Genomic DNA, 20,459 nt, shown 5'->3' on the forward strand with positions numbered 1-20,459 from the left:
TCTGTAAATGTTAAAATGTCAGGTTTTTCCTACTTGAAAACAACATTATTGATTCACTTCCAGAAAGCACATTACTACTTACGTTACTGTTATATTTCCAGAATGTTCTGGGAAGGTTGGTTGAATGTTCCAGGAAGTTAACTGAATGTTTACATTTCACATTCCCTGGATGTCAAAAGGAAAGTTTTTCCGACACAAAGGTAATGTTGTGGTTATATTCCCAGAATGTTCTGGTTCCTTGAAAGTTGCCCTTAATGTTCCTTACATGTTACAACATTGTGGGATTGTTATGAGGAACTTTGTGTGTTACCTGGGTAGTTGATGCAGTGTTTTCACTCTGCTTCTGAAGCAAAACTCATAAATCCAATTCCAGGGAAACCAAGGTTGTTATATAAAAATGTTGCTGTCTATGTCTGATGTGAGAGAGATGCTGGTACTTTTCTAGGATTCTTCTCAAAGCTATAATAGGTTTTATTAATAAAAAAAAAAAAAGAAAAAAAAAACAGTTTGGAGGGAATATATTAATACAGTCTATACCCAGTCTACAGTGTCCTGTTTCAGCATTTTAAAACCACATAACAGCGGTATTTCTCGAGGCATTTTCCACCATTAAGTAAGATGTAAATGAGCCGTTCTTTTAATGGAGGCTAACCCCTGTAGCTGCACTGGCTTGGTGTTTCCAAATTATTTTTTAACAATGCTAACAAGCTGTTTCTGCGACCGAGGTGCCAATTATGGAGCTTTTTCCTACAATGTGACAAGTGCCTGGTGCAGAAAAACAACTAACAAAAAATCCTAAACGTCACTTGATCACACTGCCAAAGTACAGTTTTTAGTGGAAGCTGCCCTGAAAATCAAAGCTGATTTATTGCGTGTGTAATCTCACAAACACCAAGAAACTATTAACCGTAGAGAACACTTGCAGTCGGCGTGAGAGCTAATGTGTCTGACTTTTCCTCAGAGTGATGTCATGTAAAGGACACCAGCTTTAATGAAATAACTCACAAAGGTGATGAAGGAGGGAGAAAGGTGTAGATTTAAATTTGGGACTAAAGAAAGACTGAAAAATATAGTTTCAAAGTTGATACCATGTGTTATGAAACACAAGCACTGCAGCCAAATAATGAACTAAAGATAGTTGCAAAATCCTTCCTGGAGAATCACTTATACCAAAGACAAAATGCAGTTCTGGCATATTACAGTAAACTTGAAATGCCCTTTAAACTTAAGTTCCAAAGCTGTTTTGCTATTTTCTACCCAAACGTAACACACATACACACACTTAACAAGCATTTCCTCTTCTTTTCTACATTTATATCACTTACAAGAACTTTTTTTATTTTTTAGGGTGTTTTCAAATGTGTTTGAAAAAATTCTGAAAAGTTGACCAGTATAATAAAGGCCTTTCATGTAATGAACCAAAGACAAAACAAGCATTTCTGTTCCTCTTGTAAAGTTTTTACATTGATTCATTAGAATCTTTATTTCCAGGTTAGGGTGTTTAAAACACCTCTGAAAAGCTGAACAATATGCTTGAAATATCTTTGAAAAGTAAGTGCCAGAGCTGTTTTTTTCCTCCCCAAACCTATCAGATGTAACACAACAAGCATTTTTGCATCTTTTTTTTGCTTTTTTACTTTTTACTTGACTTTACAATTACCTTTTTTCTGACTTTTGTTGTTTGTTTTCAGATATGTTTGAAAGACCTCTGAAAAGTTGAACTGTATCTTTAAAGGGATTTTTATTAATAAACTAGAGATGGTTACAAAATCATCTCTTATACCAAAGACAAAATGGCATATTATGCTTGAAATATCCTTTAAACTAGCATTAAAGCACCAAAGCTGTTTTTCTTCCCCTTTACTTTTTCATATATGTAAAATACTTCTGAAAAGTTGAACAGAGCTTTTAAAGGGATTTCAAATAATGAACTAAAGACAGTTGCAAAAACCCTCCTGGAGAATCGCTTATACCGAAGACAAAATGCAGTTCTCGCTTATTATTCTTGAAATAACCTTTAAACTGAAGTGCCAGAGCTGGTTTTTCCTCCCCATACGTAACACAGGGAAACAAAAGACTAAATCTCAGGGCACGGTTTCACCGTAAGTGGTCCCTGCTGCTGGCTGGTTCCTGATGCAAAGGTTTGAAAAGCGCCGTGCGTCTTGTTTAAAAGATCTTACTTCTGTTATGAGCCGATGAGACGTAGATAATCTTACTGTGGAGGGTTTTTTAAAAGGAAGCAAAAGCTTTGAAAAAAGCAGCACCGTGTGTCTAGTGTGTCCTAATGACTTCTGGTCCAGTTAGTCTGAGAGTCTGATCTCTCTAGCAGGCCGTCTGTCTGAGCAGCAGAGAGGGGGGAAAAAGGAACTGGTTCCTCCCACACAGACCAGATCAGGTTCCCCCCAACGCCTACACACGCACAATTTAACACACACACAGATGACCATTTACACACTCATACTCCGATGAACTAACATATGCACAAATAGATGGACGTACGCATGCGTGTGTAGTCCAACACTGGCCTGCGTGAACGCACACACTCGCACAAAGCAGGAGGATCTGTGATATAGCTTAGTTGTCTAATGATCTCTGTATTTTACATCGATGAAAACAGATCAGCTGAGAGGGCAGACTGCTGCGGTGAATTTAAGTGGGCGGTTTTGGACCAAGGTGAACCGGAGGTTGGACGATCAACTGGCTCTTATTGTCAATATAATGGTGTCTGACGAAGATGCCCCCATGGAAATCTGGCATGTGAGCGCTGATAGCTGAGGTAATAAAAAGCAGCTTTTGTCCTGGCATCTGCAAAGTCTTAGGTGGTGCCGGTGCCAGAGGAGCTGACGGATGTAGCCAGAGGACGACTTGAAAAATGAAACATATTTGGAATATAATTGAAAACTGGCAGAAGAAGGCCTAAGTACAGAAAACACAAACTCATGATTTATTTTTATCACTTATGAATCAAAACAATATCACATGAGAAATTTATGTTCTCTTGTGAGCTCAACAATAACAATGATTAACCAACCATTTGATTTCCCTGAAGCATTGTGACCTATGAGGATGGTAATGCATATGGTAATTTGTTGCAAGTCATGTTTCCCAACTTTACGTCATCTGTCACTCTGCATAAAAGGCTTCCTCACAAGTTGTCCCAATGCAAAATGCAATACAAATGGATAATACAGACCCTACAGGACAGGCACCATAGGTAAAATTTCTAAAATATCTATACATTACTTCACTTAGTCCCTCAAATAATTGACATTAATTTGTTAATACAGTAGAAACCGGTTGCAAGATACTGTCGTGGTTAGTGGTCAGTTAGAAGGGTGCACCCAAATGATTAGCTCCAGGCTTGCAGCTATGATTTGGAGTCAAGGTGCCCTCAAATCTGGCCAAGGATCTCATTTTATGAAGCCCGAGAGAGCTTGTAAAGAACATCATTTGCACAATACAATTCAGTGCTGCACTATGAAGGTAGTACAGTAAACTACATAAACTACATGCCCCAGTTGTTGCTTGCACATTGAAGCTGTCCAGTAACAATTAAATGCAGAGGCAATTATGTAGCAGTAGATACGTCTTCCATAGGACAGCCATAATGCTAATGTGGCCCAGTATGAAAAGGAGTTTGGCTCTCCTGCATTATGGTATAACTTTTTTTTTGTTCTTGTAGCCTCAAAACTGTCTTTTACCATGTTGATGCTACACTGGATGTTGTTTCAGCACCCTGTGTTTAGTCTTTGTGGGACAGCATTGGCTGCTCATGCTGTGTAAATGCCATGCAAAAAAACAGTTGTGAGGTAACAGACAACAGAAATAGGACGTTTTTTGTTAATATAAAATATTCATTAGTACAATTTTAAATTTACTATGTGTAGAATAATCAAAATGTTTACCCTTGGTAAGTGTTTGCTTTAGCCCCGTCCTCCCATGTAGACTCAGTAACAGGCAAGCAGGAAACTGAATGTGAAGCTTGTAATTCTCAAATCAGATTTGCTTTAAGTAACCACCACAGTTTTTCACAAATAAGTCTTGACTCTTTGCTCTTGGACTCTTGCTCTCAGAAGCATAAACGAGTCATTTCTCCATTTTTCAACTGTCATAACATGAGAATCAGTGGAGGAGACAGGAGCACTTCCTGTTTTTTTTCCAACTCATCCATGTTTTTGCGCTCAGATGGTACCCAGCTGAATAAGGTCTATTAATTAAAGATGGATAGGTAGCACTGCTTTTCCTGAAGCATGACCTCCTGTTGACATTGGAGCAGAAGTTTCCTCTGGTGTCCTCTCCCGCTCTGTAGGCCTGTTGGCCAACTTCCTGCCTCCACTCGAGCTGTCTCAATAAAACATGAAGAACAAAGATATAAAAACGCAGAGGAAAGAGCGAAATGCACCTTTAGGAACATTACTCTTTCTAACCCAACAGGGACCTGAGCTACGCAAACACATGCACACACAGACACACACACACACACACACACACACACACACAAACACACGCACACACACGTACACGGCAGGAGGCTAACTGCTCCAAGAGGGAGCTGTGCTGCTGAGGGCCGGATGAAAGGAAACACTAAAACTACAACGAGGGAAAGACAGGTGGCCAGTTTGGCAGCTCCACACACTCATGCACACACTCTGACACACACACACACACACACACGTATATACACATGTACACAAACTCCTTCCTCCTCAAACCCCCTGTTGTGCACACCTGTGAAAGTGCCAAATCCTGGATTCTACCTCGTTCGGCTCTCCAGCTTTCCTCCTACAACCTCCTCTCTGTGTTGTACTTCTGTCTCCCCCCTCTCTCCCCCACGATGAATCTTTCTCCCCCTTTCCTCTCTTAGAAAGCTCCTCTGTGTAAACATTTCGCTTGTAAGCTAGTAGCCTGGCTCACCTTTAATTGGTTGTTAAAAAGACATTTCCTGCTCATGAAGATACCACCATGGAAGCCTCTATGATTGTATACAAATGTGTGTGAGTGCAGAATCCAAATGTGTATCCATGGATATGTTTATTACTGTAAGATCAAGCCTAATAATCATCAATTATCTTAAGTCACATGATCACAAAAACGAGGAACACTTTGTGGCTCAACAAAAGATTTTCCCATCATCTGAAATGTTGTAATTGTTGCATAAGGTTTTGTCTCCTGAACACATCCTGAATTTTAAAAGCCAGTTGTTTCTCTTCAGTATCTTTTCATGCAGTGAAGCTTGTGGTTGAGGGTGATCTGGCCAGGTAATGAAAGCTGATGTTCTGTCTATTGCCAACGATTGTGCTCCTCCATTGTTATTCCTCTGGTTTTTCCCCCCTTTTGAAAGTAGAATTCTCACTGGTAGCTCATAGCGACTGTCTAGACTCAGTATTAATGTCTGTCTGGAAAATAATATACCCATATGAGCAAAGAGAAAATGACCAAGATACCAAAACTACAAAGGTTCAAATGGCAAGTGGTGCACTATTTAAAAAAAAAAAGACTTGTTTAATAAACCCATTGCTAATTAAACCTTTTAGGGCTGCAACTGATGGTTATTTTCATTATCAATTAATCTGTTGAATATTTTCTAAATTGATTGACCAATTTAGTCTTTAAAATGTTACAAAATTGCAAAATGTCCATCACAATGTCCCAAAGCCCAAGATGACATTACCTCACAAGGCAGCAGGAGTCATAAGATCATGAGATCACTGCTGGCAGCTACTGCCTTGGTTTTATGTTAGTGTAGATACTACATTAGCATCAGTTATATCAGAACTGAATGTATCAGAAGGTAAACAACAGGCTCAGCACAACAAAAAGTATTCTTCTTTCAGGGGAATGTAGACTCAGAGCCCACAGGCAGATGGTGGGATGGAGGTGGGGTGTTTAAACAACACAATATAGCTCTGTGGATGAACACTGGTCATCCACCTTTGGTCTGGACTGAAACATCTCAGCAGCTATTGGATGGATTATCATCCACTGATGCAGATTGCCTCACTTTTTGTCTAGTAGAACCATCAGTTCAAAGTTTGCTTTGTCCCATACTTTGTGCAAAATTCATGATAATATGGACACAATGTGGATTAATATGGACATGTTAGCTTTCTGACATTAGCATTTAGCTCAAAATACTGCTGTAACAGAGCAACTAGCATGGCTGTAGACTTGACTCTTAGTGTTGTGAAGTGCCATATGATCAGCACAAGTGACAGTAACAGCAAGTGTCAGCATAGCTGTCAGCTGAGTTGTGCCAGTGACAGTTTAAGTCACTTCCATAATCAAAGGGGGTGATGTTTTTAGCTTTTTGCACTTTCTGCTAAAAGTTTGATATAAGGCAGAAGTTTTCAAAGTGGGAGATGAGAGGGGATCCAAACAGTTTCATGGGAGGCTTAGTGAATGGAACTGAAACATTTTTCCATTATTTATCAAAAGGAGATCACATAAAGCCTAAATCTGTTACATTATGTATGTAGGCTATCCTGGCTCAATCACTGAATGTCTCTGGAATCAAATAACATAATCTGATCAGGTAGACATCCAGGAATTGAGCAGAGCAAGTAAACTAGGACCTCCGCTCAGACAAGTTTTGTCTGACGGGAGGCCCACAGTCACAGACTTTGAAAGCTCCTGTTGGAAGGACAACAATTACTTAAACTGCCTTTTTAGAGGCACAGTCTTGTTTTACAAAAAAAACCCAACAACAACAAAAAAAGTAAAGTCAGAGAAAGGTGGTAATGGTAACACAAGCAAATTGACAGGAAAATGCTGAAGAAACAGGAAATGTAAGAAAAATAAGCATTAATCACATTATGAGCTAATGATTAATTGCATAAACGTTAATTTCTCAGAGCAGTGATGTTGACACTGGCTGCTATGCTGTTGCCATAGTTTCACATGTGCAATCTGGACACGGTCCCATATGTTCATAATTGCAAAGGAAGACCAAAGGGCACCAATTTTGATCGGAAGCCAAAAAAGAGCCAGAACAGGTACAGCTGAATAATTATGCAGTTAGAGAAACTATTTACACACTCAAATACACAGTTTTCCAAAGTAAACTACTGTAAAGTGGAAAGCATGAGACAAATGAATTATTATTTTATGTATGTTGGAATTTTATACAGTGCTAAAGAGATTTACATTTGACATAACAGCTCTGTGCTGTCGGGAATGGAAAACAGAGCCGGGCCTTAACCAAGTACAGGCTCAGTGACCGCCAGCTGACAATCAATGGAGACGTATGAAATATTAGCTACCAAAAGAAAACAGAATATCTGGTAACTGCAGGTGATGTCGAGCTCTTCCTCTGTTCCTGCTTTAAGTTGTTAATATGAGAAACACTGGTTGACCTGTGCAGACTCTTCTACTTGATCTGTGCCGGTGATAGATGGACGTTGAGACACACCCTGAGGTGCCATTGGTGCATTTAAGAAGGCACACGCACCCGCAAAGCTGCGAGTGCTGCAAGTGTTTCATCCTTTTACAGGCTTGGTGAATCAGGAGGCACTTAAGGTTTTATTAGCCTCTAAGCAGGCGTGTACAGATCCAGCAATGAACACGTGCTGCCCCTCCCAGAGTGGAAACTCCAAGCATCCTGGACGCAGTTATGAGACAATAGAAGCAGGGGGGATGAGGTGGAGTCACTGTCAAGTTTGAATTGAGTTTGCGCTTGTTACATGAACGTTTACTATGATCCAAGAGAAACAGAAAAGAGGTCGGTTTTAGCACCACTTCCTGTGTAACTTTCTGCTGTTTACAACGTTTTATTATTAGAAGTTAAGTCAGCTCATTTTATGTGAATTACTAAGTTAAAATATCCTCTTCACTTGGCGGTCTTTAGTTGACACACTGTTAAACCAAACTCCATTCTAAAAACAGGTATTTTATGGAAGGGACATATTTTTAACAATAAAAACTTTGGTTACACCATCAATAAGACTCTTTTCTGATTTGCTTCGATCCATGGGTACAGTCACCATACATTATTTATTCAGTAACATCATTAACTAACATACACACACTACATGTATTGACTGGTCTGGCAATGCAGTGCTTCTTGTCACCAGACCAAAGTGATGTATGCGGTTCATACCTTGTAGTAGGATAGACAGTATTGTGTTTATGTGTGAATTATTTCAAAAGTGGAGCCAGTGGGGCTCCCCTATATTTCAGTTGGTTGAGCATGCGCCCCATGTACTGAGGCTGTTGTTCCTCTGCAGCAGCCACCGGTTCAACTCTTGCCTATGGTCTTTCTGCTGCGTGTTATCCCCTCTCTCGCTGCCCCTTTTCCTGTCATATCTTCAGTTGTCTCTATCAGAAATAAAGGCAAAAGCCAAAAAAATTTCCAATTGCAACTCCAAAGTTGTGTAAAACATGAAGAAAAACACAATGCAATGATTTGGAAAAAATTACCTACCGTATTTTCCGGACTATAAGTCACACTTTTTTTCATAGTTTGGCTGGTCCTGCGACTTATACTCAGGTGCGACTTGTATAAATTAAAATATATAATTTCACATGTTCTTAAATGTTATTTCACACTGACCAACATGACCAAGGAGTAAACATTACCTACAGCAGCGAGAGGGCACTCTAGGCTTGTGACAACTACCAGTATCTGCTACTACTGTACCACTGAAAATTAATTTAAACATTAACTTAAAGACAACTGAGAAAGACACAAAACACCCCCCCAAAAGAAAATCATATTCTGCAGATTACAAGCTGCAAGTAGTGAAATATGCAGCCGAAAACGGTAATCGAGCAGCAGAAAGAAAGTTTGGACTGAGCGAGAAACTTGTGAGGGACTGGCGAAAAGCAGAGGTTACTCTTACTGCAATGAAGAAAACAAAGAAAGCTAATCGCGGGCTAAAAGCAAGATGGCCACAGCTGGAGGAACAAGTTCACAGATGGGTGCTTGAACAATGTGCTGCCGGGAGAGGCTTGTCAACGGCGCAGGTATGTCTCCACGCCCTGGTAGTTGCCATGGCAACAAATATGAATGACTTTGCGGGAGGACCTTCTTGGTGTTACCGCTTCATGCAATGCAACCGCTTCTCTATCAGAGCACAGACAACGGTTAAAATAAATTTCCCAAAAAAATGCGACTTATAGTCCAGTGCGACTTATATATGCTTTTTTCTTCTTAATGATGCATTTTTTGACTGGTGCTACTTATACTAAAATACGGTATGTTCATTTTGAATACAGTACAAACACAAGATATTCAATGTTCAGACTGATTAACTTTATTGACTTTGGAGGTATGCACTCCTTTTGAATTTGATTCCTGCAACACGTTCCAGAAAAGTTGGGACAAGAGCATGTTTACCACTGTACTTATACTTCACACTCTATTTTAACAACACTCTGTAAGCATTTGGGAGCTTCACTAATTGTTGAATTGTTGAATTTTTTCTCTGTCTTGGTTGATACACAGCTTAAGGTGTTAAATAGTATGGGGTCTCTGTAGTTATATGTTGCACTTAATGAAGCACTAAACGTTTTCAGTGGGGGACTGATATGGATTGCAGGCAGGCCAGTCCAAACTTATTTATTACAAAGCCATGTTGTTGTAACTTATGCTGAATGTGTCTTGGCATTGTCTTGCTGAAATAAGCAGGAACATCTCTGGAAAAGATGTCGTCTGGATGGTATGCACCTTCCAGCATTATTAGGGCCTTCACAGATGTGACAGTTACCCAAGTTATGGGTACTAACACAACCCCATGTTGCAGTCATCAAATTCAGGATGTGAGTAAATTTACAAAAACCAAAAATGTTTATCAGTTGCAACATTAAATATCTTGTCTTGGGATTATATTCAATTACATACAAGTTGAAAAAAATCTATAGATCTCTGCATTCTGTTTTTATTTATGTTTCACAAAATGTCGCAACTTCTTTGGAATTGGGATTGCGCATAATTATGCAAAATAATTTATTTGGGGGGTACAACTTTATATTTTTTAGAAGTTGGGGTGAACACACCCTCTCTGTTTCCCTTGGGGTCTGTGCCCAAAATTGGGTGAGAAAGTCACTGAAATTGAACAAAAGAAAGAGAAAGTTGAAAACAGGAAAATGTGAAATAACTAAAACAAGAAAACAGTCAATGAAAAGGCAATGAGTGAACTAGCCTTGGACAGAAGAGGAAGGTAGTCGAGGAGGAGGAGGAGGAGGAGCAGGTACAGACTGCAGCAATCTTCTCCTCAGTTATAGATAGACTAGAGAGAAAGCAGTAGATGGTAAGAAAGAGAGAAGGAGAAGTGAAGCCAAGCCTTCAGTCAGTAGCAGCCTGCCAGAGCGTTGCTTTGCTTCGCCAGGTCCCTGTGCTCTCTGCTCTGTCCTCTCCAATAAGACCCCTGGTTTAATACTGGAAAATTCCCTCCAAGCTGTCAATCACCCCCTTTAATAAAAACAAAGTATAACATTGCGGTCTCGCTTGCTCTCCGTTCCCCCTCGAGAATTAGAATGCGAGGTTTTGTCTGCGGAACTGTGAAAATCTCCTCTGCTTTTATTAGCAAAGCCCTGGTTCGACCGAAACTCTGGAAAAATCTGGCCACTCTCCGCTCTGCGTCTCCCATCTGGACTACATTAAAGCCAACCACCTGGATCCAAACCAAACCTGAAATGAAACTGGGGGTATTACAGAAAATAACTCCGGGATCTGCCTATACACACACTGACACACACGGTCACACACAGATACATATCTTCCTTCATTCGCTTACACACACACACACACACACACACATTTGCGTGTGTTTGCCCCAGACATGGTTCATGCTTCTCTCGCTTTCTATTTCGTGCTTAATCAGATTTCCTCAAGGAAAACTAGTCTTAACCGGCATGATGGGATCTGATTTGACTGACTGGCTGGTTTTGCTTTTTTCTCCTCCACTGTTTGGTTAACTGACTAGCTGATGGGCTAGCTGGGTGCTGACAAGCTGGCTAACATGGCTGACAGGATGAGGGATTGACTGGCTGACTGATGAGTGACAATTACTGACTGAGTGAGTGGCAGCTGGCAGCGTACAGTATGTGTGAGATTAATGAACTCTTTCTTTTACCTGTTGAACCAAGAAAAAAGTCCTTCAAGTTATGGGTTTTGGCCCTGAGTGGACTGCAAGCCTGTCAGCAGCCATGTCTTCTGTACATCTGTACAGCACTGCTTCACAGGATATGAAGCCAAACTTTTCAGCCATTAATCATATGTTACCTACATTATTTAGCTTTTCTATTAAATGATAAATCTAATAATCTTCTATATTTTTCTCATCATAGCAGAGCTATTATTGATAAACATATACAATACTGCACAGTGTGAACGGTTTATGTTTACCAGGAGTTTCTATAGAAAAAAAAGAAACATTTGGATTTATTCTTCACAGGACTGACCTCTTAAAAGTGCAGTGTGCAAGATTTAGGGGGATCTATTGACAAAATATGGCAGAAAATGAATATAATATTCATATGCATGTTTTTATAAGATTATAATAACCTGAAATGTGAATAGTTGTGTTTTTGTAACCTAAGAAAAAAGATGGAGAGCGACAGTGGTGTTGTACCAGAACCAGAGTTGGGTGAGTGGACAACCTAACCAGGCTCAGCCTCTACGGAGGCAGAGGCAAAGAGACCAAAGGGGATGACGATGAAGGAAGAAGTTAAGAAGAGAAAAGGAAAGTGACTGAGGCTACAAGTGGCTTTTGGTTGTGGGCATGTCTTTGAGGAATAAAAGGCTGTAAGACAGATGCAGACCTGGCCTTGTTGCTGTTGGACTAGCAAAGACCTGGGCAAAGTGCGGTATCATGAGCGCTCGGAAACATTGCAATTAAAATCGAAGACAGTCAACATGCTTTGTGTTAAACCATTATTGGGTCTTTATTCAGCTAGTGGTGTGTTCACTGGTAATGGTAATGAATTGTATCATTTATATTTAACTGTAACTTTATTCGCACAATCCTACTTGCTACTATTATTGCAACCTCTATCCAGCATGCATGGCATACTGTAAACCTTTTGGACAGTGCCAACAAAAATAATAAGCCCACAACTCCATCACATGGCAATTCAGAAAGGCTGACGAACAGTAAAAGTATGTGTTGCATGTCTTGTTCTACAGAACACTTCTGACTGTTGGATAATATACCAAAACTTCGGGGTTATGTTATTAGAATTTCCCAAAACTTGTTGCTGGTCAGTGTTGGTGTGTTCATACTGAAAGTGAAGCAGATTTTCACCTTGTGCAGCACCGAGGGTGTGTGTTCAGTTTCGCTCTCTGACAGAACTGCGCGCTAAAGACATTCGCTTTCCCCTTCCCTCTCTAAAGGGCATCAGATCAGAACAGAATCCAGCAGCTGATGCCCTTGATGCTTGGCTGTGTTAGCAAAGTTGTCAGCTCGTTAGTGTTTGATCGTAAGTAATGTAATCATGATAAATTCATGTGTATAGTTGTACATATTTATGACAGGTATATATAAGTAAATGGCACTCTAAAATTTGGATGCATTGCAAAAAATACAAAATCTTGTATACAGTTGCTTTAAGAGCTGCAAAATATGTTGTGTGATTCTACTTGACCATTCATATTTAAACAGCATGTGCTGAGATGACAGGTGCACAATGTACAACAGGTGAAGCTGTTCAATCCCACCTCATTACAAACATACTGCAGAATAGAGTAAAGAAGTAGAGCCGAAGTGGATTCAGTAGCTCAATATTTTAGAGGCCATGCACACACACACACACACACACACACACACACACACACACACACACACACACACACACACACACACACACACACACACACTGCCAGCTGGTTGTATTCCAAAACCACTCTTAGCCTCCTTAAATCACCAAGGTAAAGTGTTAGTAGAGGCAGAACAAAATGAAATGAAAATAAACATGGCAGAGCAACGTTTACAGCCCAGAACTCGGTATCACTCCCCTCGGTGGAAAACACACCATAAATTACTGCAGATCATTTTGTGGAATTTTTGGAAAAAAATGTTCTGTGCTCCAACAAAAAAATTGGGCAGTTGATTTATATCAGCATTAATTGTGCGTGCATGTGAGCGAGTGTGGGTGATTTGTGTGTGTGTGCCTGCTGGGTGTCCTTGTGTGCATCCATTTGTTTATGTGTGAGATTTCTCCTGTGTGCTCGTGTGTGTGAGTAAGACAGAGAGGGATTTTAGGCTGTGGAGAGTAACAACGCTGTGGTTTTTGACCATATGATCCTGTACATTTCTTACTCTGTAGGCAGCTGGACAGCCTCCACCGCTCATAACAACGACAATATGTTCCATATGAATCCCACTCCTCACCACTGTCAGCGTTTGGCTACAAATGCAACCCTGGCTGCACAGATTTGTTAAGTATATATCCTTTGACTGGTGCTGCTCTGCAGCCAATTAAAAGGGGACAAGACAAAATCAATAATGTCAAGACTAATCACTGTTTATTATACTGTAGCATCACTGAGGTAAACAGTCTTCTGGGAGACAATAAAAGGTAGTTCAGCAGCTGAACCCTTCGCTCAGATGTACGCTATTGTTTGGTGTTTTTGGCTGTTTTGGTGCAGTTAACCCCGAATAAAATAATAACATGAAATTATAACCAGATAATTATTTTTCTTAAACTGAAGGAATTGCAATGGAAGAGTTCATTGGACCTTTGCACAAACTCAAAAACAACTTTTTTTTTCCCTATATCATTTACATACATGATATTTTGTATCATATTTGATGGTGGGCATTTATGAAAATCACTGATAACAGTCATTTTTATTTTAGAGGAAAAAACAAACAAACAAACAAACAAAACTGTTCATTGCTTTTGAAAAATATAACACATTTCAGTGGGTTTTGCTTCTTTTTTTTCCAAACATGAACTTTTTATTTTGGCTTATGGTAGGCAAAAACAGCTATAAACTGAACTGGTCCATATAACATATACATATAATATAATATATTGAAAATCAATTGAAAAAACAATTATTAGCAAGTGCTCATTTGCTCATAACTGTGTGTGTTTTAAAGTGTTTTAAATGAGAGTAGGTTGCATATGTAAAAAAAAAAATTGCAGATATCTAAATTTTCACTCTAAATTTATCTTAAAATGAAATTTCAGTCTTAAATATGTTTGTTTCAGAGAATATTTGTGTGTTGTGTTATTTGCAGATTGCATCATAAAAATTTAATAGAATAATGACTGAGGGATTCACCAATAAATCTGTCTTATGTACTTGCTGTGTCATATGTTTTATACACATTGTCAACTCAATTTTATTCCAGTAACTATTACAAAATGAACAGATTTCCCTGCCAAAAACGTGCAACTCACTACATGAAGGCTGCCATGTTGGACTTTGCACTCACAGTAAGGCTGCTGCCTGCAGTGCACTGATAATCCACCAGAGGGCAGAGGACATGTCTCAGATTGATTCAACAGGTCTTTAAGGAAAGTATTGATCATATTGATGTTGTAGAGGTCTCAGAAACGCATCTATCAAATATATTTCAAATGGTGTATCAGGTTAAAATGGTTGTCATGAACTGTATGTCAACAAAGAGAGTTATCAGATGTCCTAAAATCACTCAGCTTTGCAACCTTAACCAACCAGTTCTCATGCATTTAGCCTATCATTAGGTTCACAAAGGGCTGGTATTCCATGTCACTTTTGAAGGGACAATATATCTCTCAGCTGGAGCTATATGTCGCTAAAACAGGCTGAAAAGTCACTAAGTTGGCAACACTGCATGTGTGTCAGGTGCCTGTGTGTGGCTTAGGGTATGTGGATAGCTACACTTGCCACAAAAGATTTAGTGGTTGTATGAGCTCATAATTCAAATCCATATTACATTTCTTGGCAGTTAAAAAGACTTGCAACTATAGGTAGGCTAGGCAGTGGACCAAACCGGTGCGAGGGTGAGTGAGCAATCTTTCAAAACTTAAAAACACTGTGTTTTGCATCTATAATTAGCATGTGCTTTGTCGCAATATTGATTTTCACTAAATAACATTGACTAGACACTGACAGACAACATATACCTGACCAAGATAATCCATTTACCTGACAGGTGTAGCACAGAGATATGCAGATTAAACTGCATGATTATTGCACAGGAGTGCCTTGGACTGGTCACAATAAAAGAGAACTCTAAAGTGTGCAGTTGATCTTTTTAAACAGGAGGGCAAAGTCATGACCTTTGTTGGTTGGGTTGGTTAGATTTAGACATGAGAAGTGATTTATAAGAGCTAGGTTTATTATTACAATATCAGGGTAATCCAAAATGATTTCTATGGACAATTCAGTAGTTGCTAAATACTGTAAGGGGCATGCCCCCACCATCCCTGCCAAAGTCTACACCTTTGTTATCTCTCCTTTTAGGTTTCTTTTGGTCTCCATCAGCTACAGAGGACAATAACTGGCTCTGTTGAGGTTGATAAGAATGGTTTTGTGGCCTGAAAAACAAAAGAATGACCTAAAGGGCTCCAAAGAGCTGAGGGAAACTGTAGAGTTAGTGATAATTTTTTGTGGGTTTATCCCTTTTGTCTTTTGATCTATTGTTAATAAAAAATATTGGTCTGCACAAGGTCCATTGTGTAACGGACATGGCACAAATGGAATATACTATTTTGATTAATGTATAATCACCTGAAATTAAAAATAGTATTTCTGTTACCCTAGAATGCCCTTTATATCTAGGGTACAGAGGACACGGGTCCTTCTCCACAGACACCGCCATGTTGCACTGTCATTTTTATACTGTAGTCACCATAGCTTTTCCTACATCCTTGGAAGGGGAGAGTGAGAAAAGGTTTTTGTAATCTCTAAACTTATTGCTAGATGCCACTGGATCCTACACACCAGTTCTTTAAGACTTACTTTTGGTGGCCATGAAGTACAAAGTGTGACAGTTGTAGTAGTTCCCTGAGAGCAGAAGTCTTGCAATGTGCAGTCTGGACTGTGATGCAGAGTAAAGCAGTAGCACAAACACTTCAGCCAGCACTATTCTCCTATCTGAATATGATGAGAAAATTGGTTGGGCCCTTTGGTAGCAATTATAGCTGTGAGCTTTTGTTGAATAATCTCAGCTTTGCACATCTGGACAAAGCAATTTTTGCCCAATCTTTTCTTACTTCACTAAATGGCCCCAGCTCCATCTCACTGAATGGGAAAAATGAGCAAAATGAAATTGTCAAGGCCTCGTCTTCATTCTCAGTTCAGCTGAGGTTTGGACTCTGCCTCGGCTTTGGCTGCGTGTTCGGGGTCAGCGCCCTGTTGGATGATTGATTCTCTGCAACAGGTTTTATTCCAAAATTCCGAACTACAAGTCTGAATTCATTTTGTTTTTTAAACCCTTCAATCTTTGGTCGCTCTCTATTCTCACAAGATTATGCTGCCACCAGTGTTTCACTACAAACATAGGCTTGTTCTTTACATATAGATGAGCACTAAGGCCTAAACGCTTTGTTATTTTCTCATTAGCATGCTAACATGCTAAACAAGATAGTGAACAGGAAAACCTCACGTTTGCTAAACATTAGCACAATAGCATTATCAGTCTGACCATCTAAGCATGCTGACATTAGCATGTAGTTTCAAGCACTGCTGCGCTGTTAGTGTGGCTGTGATTTCTCAGTTTTGTTTTACATTTTTTCAAACACAAATTCTTCACGCTTTCTTTCCAAAAACCCAAAGCAGATGGGAAAAAAAAGTTGTTGCTACAGTGTACAGTATGCTCCCTGGATCTTGTGCCCTATGCTAGCTCTTAAATCTAACCTATTATGGGGGACATGGGAACTTGGGAACATAGAACCTTAAGAACATAGGACCTTGCAAATATAGGAGCCTGGGAAGAGAACTGTCACATGTGCTGTGTGAATTGTGCGCCCGCACAGGGCCTCATGCCTCCATAGGGCTTTGTGCCTGACACAATTGGGATGAAAGTCAAAGTGAATATACCCCAACCCCGAAACATGCATAAGGTACTACTTTATTGTGATAGCGGATGTTGCTAACTTGAAGCTCTGCAAGCAAACTTGAGCAGATGGAAGGTGAAACACCACTTCCTAACTGCAAACAACGCAATCAAGCGAGCAATTGAACAGCTGATCACTTAAATTGATGTTCAATCTTTAATTTTTTTTTTTCCATTATCAAATCAGTCAACAGGAAGGAGAGACTAACTACCAAGGTTGAGAAGAGGTGTGTTTTATATGATCTGCAGCAGTCTTTATATGGGCATATTCCCAAAAAGGATGAAGTTTGAAAGGAAAACAGGAAGCTATTTGGAATATAGACTATATAGAAACAAGAAAAACAAGTGATGGCCTTTACATAGGAGACCCTGGAAACATAAGATCTTAGGAATACAAGGCCTTGGGAACATGGAACTTTAGGAATATAGGAACTTGGCAACATAGGACTTGGGGAACATATGAACCTTGGAAAACAGGACTTTGGGAACATAAGAACCTGAGAACACAGAACCTTAGGAATGTAGGACCTTGGGAAGATGCGGCCCTCAGAACATAGGACCTTGGGGACACAGGACCCTGCGAATAAAGGAATGACCCTCTTCCCCTCAACCATAAAATCATTTTTTTCAAATCCTGCATGGTTTACTTGCAGTTTCCTTCTTCTCCTCTTATATTGTTGCATTACTATCTTTTACCACACATTCCCACCCACTGCAGTTTGTTGACACATATGACATCATATACTCACTATATATACCCACGATTTTAATCAGCTACTTGTACGTCTGACTTCTCATCCTAAATAAAAATATAGCTATTAAACTATAATTTGATGTGAGCCTGAAATAAGTACTTTTATGAACTCTAACTGCAAATGAGGTATATAAAAGGGCTGAAATGTCAGTGAGCTCTCCTGAATATCTGCACTATTGTATAGCTTAAAAGCATGAGGTCTGTGTCTCAGTTTCTTCCAAAGTTTATTTGTGCAAAAAGCTTGTGGCCTGGATAGCCACTCAAAAGCTCCCATTTTTAAGTATAGAACTGAATTACTATGGGCATCTCAGCCTGACGTTTTTTATAATATGAGCAGGATTGTTCACTGGCAGTGGCTCAGATGGAAAAAGGGGCATCAGTCATAGACGTGTGGTTGGAAATTTAACATACAGGACAGTCTGCACATTCTGAGTGACTGAGGAATTTTGAGTGTTCCTCACTCTGCTGTAGTGGTCATTTTACAGGATGGATAAGTTGAAGCTTAGCTGCGGACCAGTTGTCTTTGCCTTTCTGTATTATTTTTGTTCAGAGTTGGGGACTTAAATGACTGTCCTTGTGGAGAGGTTACCTAGCTTCCACACTTTGGCTCTTAGTCCTGACTCTTGTGTGCTTGTCTATGAGATAAATTTTCCCTGGACACAAACTGAAGGGATTTGTTTGGTCTAGATACTGTGCCAGCAGATGAGACAGGTTCAGGTTAGTACAGTATCTAATTTCAGAGTTGGTGATTTAATAAAAGTTTGTGGGAATAGTTGTGAGTGCTATGACTCTAAAGGCACTCTAGTTGTATCAATATATCACCAAATAGTCTTCTACAAATAAAACATGTCACAAGATTACAGCATTTATTACAAAAAGATTTGTAATTTCCAATTAAATTGTAGAGGTGTGTCTGATTTAGGGGGTTATTGGCAATACTGAAATGTAATAATAATAATAATCATACTTCTGATAATAATACAAATATAATATCGATAGATATGTTTTCATTAGTACGTAATCACCTGAAAATGAAAATCATGTTTTCATTACCTTACAATGACCCTTTTATTTCGAGGAGATATTTGCACAAAAGAGTTGAGATCCATAGATGATACACAGACAAAGAAAGGAATTTGTACTAAGAATTATTCCAGATAACTCAAAGAACCAGAGCATCAGATTCAAGGTACTGTAGTCCACAAAAGCAGAGAGGGTGCAAAAGGTCAAGGACACAAGACATCGGGGAAATCCAAGACAATCAGCAATTAAAAATCCTGCACTCAGCAGCTACCAAAGACTAGGTGTTCTTGTCCAGTCTATGCAAAGCTCACTTTGCTCTGGCGGTAGGTAGCAGATGACATATTATATGCGAAGAAGAAGCTATAGCAGCATTGAGCTGAAAGTGCAGGATACGCCCTGTTGAATTTGGGTGCCACGGATTTGTAGCCACTTCCACGAGCAGTTTACCCAGGCAGTTACTGCAGGGTTTTGTGGTCAGGGCGGAGGTCAGAGCACGCTGGGCCTCCCTATAGAAGAGTGACTGGCTGAAGAAAGAAAAAGGACAACTCTAAAGGCTCATAGAGGTAAGAAAATAAGAGTCATAAAAGTACATTTTCTGCTTCTGTAGTGGTTTATGGATGAAAAAAAAATATATTTTTTTTCCTATTTTTTAAAAATTTGTAGCTAGGTAGTTAGGCTACTATTTAGGACAGCACAGATCATCTTCTACAGTGGCTACGCTGCTGTGTTTCTAGAATCGACAAACCAAACACTGGCACGAGAGAGGCCCTTTTTACATTGTTTGTGAGTTTCATGGTCACTGTAGTTTCTCCTACATGCTTGGAGGGTGAGGGTGACGTGACTTGGTTGCAATCTGCAACTTGCCTCTAAATCCTTCACTCCGGTCCTTAAAAGTCTGTTATTAGCTGCATTTCCAATCAAATAACCCAGAACCATTGGTCCCTGGAACTGCTTTTCAAGGAATTCAAAGGTTCCTACAGCTTGTTTTTACAAATCATTTTTGTTCACGACTATACAACAACAATGATAAAAAGTGAAGGACTGGTTTTCTTTTCTGACTGTCTTTCCTCTGTAACTCCATGTTGATGTTTCAAAGCACAATGAACAAAAATCAAGCTGGTTTGTGGCTGCAGATTTTTAAAAGTTGTGTCCAAAAAAAAAAAAATTATGAGTAGTCCACCAATCAGAAATGTATTACCCCCCAAGCAGGGACTTTCTGGATAGTAATGTAGCCAGAATTTAATTTAGACCCTGATCCCTGTGGTGTTAATTTAATTTAGACCCTGATCCCCATGGTGTTCTAAAGGTGGTGGAAACACAACTTATGATTCTACATAAGCTGTGTTTCTCTTGCATTGCTGCTTGTTTTTAGTTTCTCTGCCAAAATAAAGGACTGCACGAAATTATGGTAGTGAGTGATGGCTCAACCTCATGTTTCACTTGTAAAAAATGCAAGACCCTCCCAAGGGTGATCAATGTTTTCCTGATAACACCCTCAACACAACATGTCATAATAATATGTACACCTCAATTTAAACCTCAGGACCTTAATGGAACCTCAAATATGCTCAATCAGTGGACACGTCAATAAAACCTTGATAGACTAAACTGTCCTCTGGGTATGGCAGCATGTAAGGCATGCAGCATGTTCTCTTACGTATATATTACAAAGAAAACAAAAAACTGAGAAACTG

This window comes from Lutjanus erythropterus, chromosome 9 (assembly GCF_056507025.1).
Source record: "Lutjanus erythropterus isolate fLutEry1 chromosome 9, fLutEry1.hap2, whole genome shotgun sequence".
Classification (NCBI taxonomy): Eukaryota; Metazoa; Chordata; class Actinopteri; order Lutjaniformes; family Lutjanidae; genus Lutjanus; species Lutjanus erythropterus.